The sequence below is a fragment of the Furipterus horrens genome, unplaced genomic scaffold (genome assembly GCF_987537825.1).
Source record: "Furipterus horrens unplaced genomic scaffold, mFurHor1.1.pri manual_scaffold_6, whole genome shotgun sequence".
Taxonomy (NCBI): Eukaryota; Metazoa; Chordata; class Mammalia; order Chiroptera; family Furipteridae; genus Furipterus; species Furipterus horrens.
Genome location: NW_028327176.1, coordinates 67214194 through 67220802, shown reverse-complemented (window position 1 = coordinate 67220802; position 6609 = coordinate 67214194). Strand labels below are relative to the sequence as shown.

Below are 6609 nucleotides of genomic sequence, written 5' to 3'. Positions count from 1 at the left end.
AAGTTTTTGTTCTGTTCTTTCATTTGGGCCATATTTCTTTGTCTCCTGTATTTGGCAGCCTCCCTGTGTTTGTTTCTGTGTATTAATTAGAGCTGCTTTGACTCGCTGGCTTGGCGCACCTTTACATTGTAAGGGGCAAAGCCTTAGGTATTCATCAGTGTGGGGTGACCCAGTTTACTGCTTTGTGGCACTATATGTGGGGGAGGGGTCAGAGAGGGAACAATGCTGCTTGCTCAGCATTCGCCCCTTTTCCAGCCACTTCATCCTCTTCCCATATGCAACTGGCGCCCCTCTAGCTTTTGCCCTGGTGGTGGTTCTCAGAGTGGGTGGGTTTGCACATATCCCGGGTTGTGCAGTCCCTATAAATGGACTCTCCTGAGAAACTGGCAGTTTCTTCTGCCACCCTACCACCCCCCCACACACACACACACTGGTTTTTACAGCCAGAAGTTATGAGGCTTTGTTTTTCCCAGCACTGGAACCCTGGGCTGTGTGGTCTTTTCTGGGCCTAGGATCGCTCCCCAGGTGTCCGCCCAGCTTTTACCCCCCACACATGAATGTAGGACCACCCCTTCTGCTGCCTGCTGCTGCTGCCTTGCTGTCACTGCCTTACCACCACCACACCATGTCCTCTCTGCCCCAGGTCTCCATCTTTGTTCCTCCTACCTGTCTGGATGAATATTTCTTCTTTAAGTCCTTGATTATCAGACTTCCATACAGTTCTACTTTTTGACAGTTCTGGTTGTTTTATGTTTTGAGGTTAGTTGTAATCCTTCTTATATTTTATCAAGGAGCCAAAGCATGTCTACCTATTCCCCTATCTTGGCTGGAAATCCCTTTGCCCATTTTTTAATTAGATTGTCTTCCTGGTGTTGAGTTGCATAAGTTCTTTATATTTTGGAAATTAAACCTTGTCTGCTGTATCATTGGAAAATAGGTTCTCCAATACAGTTGGTTCCTTTTTCATTTTGATGATGGTTTCTTTAGCCATGCAGAATTTTTTTAATTTGATGTCATCCCATTGTTTATTTTTTTTCCTTTATCTTTCTTGCCTTGGGAGATATTTTGGCAAAAATATAGCTACATGGCATATCTGAAATTTTACTGCCTATATTTTCCTCTAGGATTTTCACGGTGTCACAGCTTATATTTAAGTCTTATACCCATTTTGAGTTTATTCTGATGTATGGTGTAAGTTGGTGATCTAGTTTCACTTTTTTGCATGTCCCTGTCCAGTTCTCACAACACCACTTATTGAAAGGGCTATTTTTACTCTATTACATGCTCTTGCGCTCTTTGTCAAATATTAATTGACCATAGAGATATAAGTTTATTTCTGGGCTCTCTATTCTGTTTCATTGATCCATGTGTCTGTTCTTATGCCATTACCAGACTGTTTTGATAACAGTGGCCTTGTAATATAGTTTCATATCAGGTATTGCGATCCCTCCTACTTTCTCAAGATGGATGAGGCTATTCAGTTTTTTGTTTTTTGTGGGTTGTTTTTTTTTTGTTTTTTTTTTTTTTGGTTCCATATAAATTTTTGAAATATTTGTTCCAGATCTGTGAAATACACCATTAAAAACATTGAATGCTCCACAAATTTGCATATCATACTTGCACAGGGGCCATGCTAATTTTCTCTGTATAGTTCTAATTTTAGTATCTGTACTGCTGAAGCAAGCAAAATTCCATTGTAGTCTTAAACTACATTTTTATGGTTTCTATTTTCTTTTCATTTGTTAAGTTGTGTTTTATTGCTCAGAATGTATCTTGGTGTTCTAGTCTACATGGGCTAGTATAACAAAGTGTCATAAATGTAATGACTTTTTAAAAAGTAATTTATTTTCTCACAGTTCCAGAGACTTTTCCAGAAGGATAAGTGTCTGGTGTGGGCTGTCGCCTGGGCTGCAGGTGGCTGTCTTCTTGGTGTGTGCTCACATGCTGTCTCTTATTTATAAGGACACAAATTGTATCAGATCAGGGCCCTACTGTTATGACCTCATTTAACCTTAATTACTTCCTTAGAGACTCCATCTCCAAATATAGCCACACTGGGGTTAGGGCTTCAACATATAAATCTGGGAGAACACAGACACTTGATAAGGGTTCTGTGTGAGCTTGAGTAGAACGTGTGTTCCATTCTACTGTGTAATGACTAATTTTCCACTCTCTGAATCTGTCATTTTGCTCAGCTTTTCTCTTCTGAGGATGAGAGAAATGACCTCTAAGATCTTTAAATGTTGGAGCCGAAATACCCCTGATTTGTTTTTTTGTTTTTTGTTTTGTTTTGTTTTTTTTTAGCCAAAGAGAGTTACAACAAAGGTGAAAAGGTGTAGGCAGGACCTCCTGGTGTCCTTGAGAATGTTCGCAAATGCAATGTTTTTGTCCATGTGTGTTGGGGAGGAAAAAAGTTGCCTTTAGAGTCTGAAAAATAAAGATAGGATGGAAGTAGGAACAGAGAAGGAAAAAGAAATTTCTGAGGGGATCTTGGGTCCATGGTATTGTAATCCACACCACCATTCTTTTAACATTGTTTCTGCAAATAGTGACCTATTAACTAATCTGTGACTGCAGATAAATAGCCTGTTTGCTTAAGAATTCTAGGAACTAACATCAAATGAAACAGACTCAGACATTCCGGCTCCGGGAGATTTGCTGACATTCAACCAGTTATTTGAGCAGACTGTGTTGACTTGCATGTAGTCCCCTCCGTGAAGAACTCTGAACCTCCTCCTTTTGATTCCTCTGTTCTGTTTTTTGGTACTTCCTCCTTCCTCCTTACAAAAACCCCTGCCTGCATCAAATTGTTAAGATGGTCTTTGTGATGTTAGTCCACCCTCTTCTCAGGCTTACTAGCTCTTGAATAAACCTACTTTCCTTTCACCAGCCCTTGATTGTCTCTCGATTATTAACTTTTGAGTGGCTGGCAGCAGAACTTTGATTTGGTATCAGCTTCAGGACCGGGGACAGAAGGCAGCCTAGTGTTCCCATGAGGCATTTTGAGAGAGGCTTTACAAACTCAGAGACCCTGAAGCATAAGCATGAGGGGCTCTGAGGGGCCTTATGTTCAGTGTAGAGGTTAGATGCCAACCAGTCAGAATTCACAGGGCATTTATAGGATGAGAGAGACAGGATATTCAGTATTGAAACTGCCTTATCAGCCATAAAAATCTTTACCAGGCACTGGGCCAAGCAATTAGCAAACATTGCCAGTTTTTACAATAAACCTATAAAGGTGCATGATATCCACCACTTCACAGAGAAGAAAACTCAGGCCTCAAGGGGAAGGATGACTTACCCAAGCCACACTGTTGATGAGTCTAGAGACCAGGTAGGGCATTTCACAGGTAGGGCAGCAGAGGTTCAGAGAGGTGACATCATTGCACAAGATCACACAAAATGGCAAAGCCCTAGGATTTGAGGCCATCCCTCATGTCATGCAACCTTGCACATATCCTCTTCTGCCTGACCAGCAGTTGGATCTCTGAGTCTCATCATCCTCAGGGAAGGACCTTAGATCTGCAGGAATCAGGAAAGCACAGGAAGAGTTCTTCCAGCTACTGGCCTTTATCGCACAGGAATGAGGCATACAGTCTGGAGAGATCCTATTACTTCTATAGAGATCCACATGTCCCAAGCCAAAAGGTTGTCATAGCCATAGGCTGGCATTTGCTGCCAGAACCCCAGTGCAGTAATCAGGCAGTCTGTTAAGAATTTCAAAATCGGATGGTAAATTTAATGTTATGTGTTTTTCACCACAATACTAATAAGAAAGTTGCGAACTTCATTGCAGCATTGTTGAGAAATAGCAAGAAAAAGAGAAGAAAAAAGAAAACTACTTAAATGTCCAAAAATAATAACCAGGGTTCCTTGTATTCTTGCTAAATGCCAGGAAATATTCTGAACACTTTATCTGCATTATCTCACTTAATTCTCTAACATCCTAATGAGGTAGGTACTATTATTATTTCCATTTTTAAAATGAGTAAGCTGAGGCATGAGGAGGTTAAGCAACTGTCCCAAAGTCACACTGCTAGTGCACAGTAAAGTTGGGATTTGTAGCCTCATTCCAGAAGTTGTTATCCTAAACATTGTTTGAGTTGTTTCAGTAGGAGTTGATTATAGTTCATACCTAAAATTTTTTTTAAATTTACCACAGCTGGAATTGTATAAGTTTTTGTCTTATATAAAATGGGAGAGATCCAGTTACAAAATGGCATGTATAGAATTGCATTTAGGAGAGGTGCAGCTATTTGGGAGCACAATATTATAGTACTTAGTCAAATGCAGTATCAGCATACCTATGACCTATGGCAAAACAATTTCACTCCTGAGTATATATTTTTATTGCAGAAAAATTCTCACACAGGTTTAAAAGACAGATATGTATAAGAATATCTAACACAGCATGTTGTGTGGCACTCTGGGTGCAATGTGGTCAATGCACACCCCATAACACACTATACAGTAGTTAGAAGTGACAGACCTAGCTTAGATGCTACAAGATGAATCTATCTTAAAATTAAAGAGCTGAGCACAAAAAGCAAATGAGAGAATGAGATCTGTGGCAGCCAGTGTCCAGTTAACAAAGTGGAAACCACTGTAAGCATTTTAGACAAAGAGAATTTAACACAGAGCATTAGTGATAAAGGAGTTGGAATCGCTGTAGGAATAAACGTGGAAGGTCAGGATGCCTACTGTTTTGTACCTGCAGGGAGCAAAAAGGAAACGGAGTTACCAGGAGCCCACACTCACCCACTATTGGCTGTTGTGGTCACTGCTACCAGCACTGCTACTACTGTAATGGAGAGAGTTGCTGCCAGATGCCCCATCCCACCCCCCACCAAAAGCTCCTTCCATATCCCCCTCCCAATCTCCTACCACTGCCTCTCACTGGCAAAACCTAAGGTGAAAAGGCACGGCAGTCTAGGAATATAGTTTTTAGATTTGCAACCCTTCAGTTTAGAGGATGGTATACACAGGCAAGTAGGAGACACAGACATGACCCAGCACAGTCCACCCCTTTAGTTCATCAGCATCCATACTACCCATACTTAAACTTCCAAGTGACAACAATCACTACATGCCATGTTTCAGCCTAGACAGAAGCAACCATTGCTCATACAAATGGGAACACACATGCCTTCTCCACAAAATATTAGACACAAATCCCACTAGTCATTGCTTCTGTCCTTGGGCAATGTAAATTCCTTTTCTAGTTCAGTCACCAATCCCACCTGAATTTTCTGTTACCTAGAAACTATATTATTATGTTATACACCACTAACATTTTTCATGTAAATGGTTAGGGAAAAGACGGGAGGAAAAATAATTAATGTATACAACAAGGAAGAAAATATGCACACTTGTAACTAGTCACAAGGCCTTCGCAGATATCAGAATTTCTGTGTTTGTAGGACACAAATATGTGGCAGTTCTACAAATGGTACTTTGGGGTTCAGATCCAGGCACTCAAGAGCTGGCCCCTGCCCCATTTCTCTTGAGAACCAGGGCAGGTGAGCATGCTGACCAAGTAGTATTCACTGGTATAAATTAGGAAAGTTGTGGCCCATTCTCGAGGGGTCTAAGTGCAGACCCTAGAAACCCAAGCGCCAAAGATCATCCAGCACTGTGATTAATGGTGTAACCTCTGGAGTCAAGGAGTCAACTCAAGTCCAAGTTGTATTGCTTCTTAGAAGTGTAGACTTGGGCAAGTTCCTGACCTCCCAGTGTTCCTCATCTATAATAGAAGATTAAATGAGATAATCAGTGTCAAGCACTCCACAGATCTTAGCTATAAGTATTAATAGTTGTCACTGTGAATTATTTTTTATTTCTGAGAGCAGTCCAGAAAGGCTACTTTACAGTTACATAGGTTTTAAATTAATGCTCCATTCATTAAAAGAGAAATAATCTAGTTATCCTTAAGCTGTTATGTCCAGTTTACAAATCTTGTTATTCTGTTTATAAATATGGCAAGATTAGAACAGTGACCTTGAATTTCTTTGATTAATGTCCTATTACTCAACTTAAAGACCATAAGCTTCCTTTAAGAATAATTTACAAGTCCTGGCTGCTGTGGCTCAGTAGATTGAGCGTCCGCCTGCTAGCCAAGTGTCGCTGGTTTGATTTCCAGTCAGGGCACATAACTAGGTTGCACGTCAGGTCCCCAGTTGGGGGCGCAAGTGAGAGGCAACCACACAGTGATATTTCTCTCCCTCTCTTTTTCATTTCCCCTCTCTCTAAAAATAAAATAAACAAACAAATAAATACATAATTTTTTTTAAAAGAATAATATACAAACTTGACTTCAGGCCAAGATGGAGGCATAGACAGACATGCTGCGTCTCCCTCCACAACAAAGAAGGAATACAACTACCTCAAAACTAGAGACAACCAGAAGTTCCAAAAAAGCAAACTGCATGGAAGTCCAAAAAATAAAGATATAAAAAAGAAATACTCATCCAGACAGGTAGGAGGGGCGGGGCCAGGGCTGACAGGATACGGTGTGGGGGTGGCAGCAGCAGCGACAGCAACGGCAGGCCAGCAGAAAGCACAGTCACACGCTTTAAAAAGTCAGGAGGGACACCTGGGGAACATTCCCAG

The 6609-nt window shown here is 41.0% G+C and overlaps 1 non-coding gene across 1 annotated transcript; it reads right to left on the bottom strand.

Annotated features, from left to right (window-relative positions):
* Positions 1-1580: 1580 nt before the first annotated feature.
* LOC150006373 (U6 spliceosomal RNA) lies at positions 1581-1687 on the bottom strand. The gene has a single exon (XR_016512057.1). It is a non-coding gene; the product is annotated as a U6 spliceosomal RNA (small nuclear RNA).
* Positions 1688-6609: the final 4922 nt, after the last annotated feature.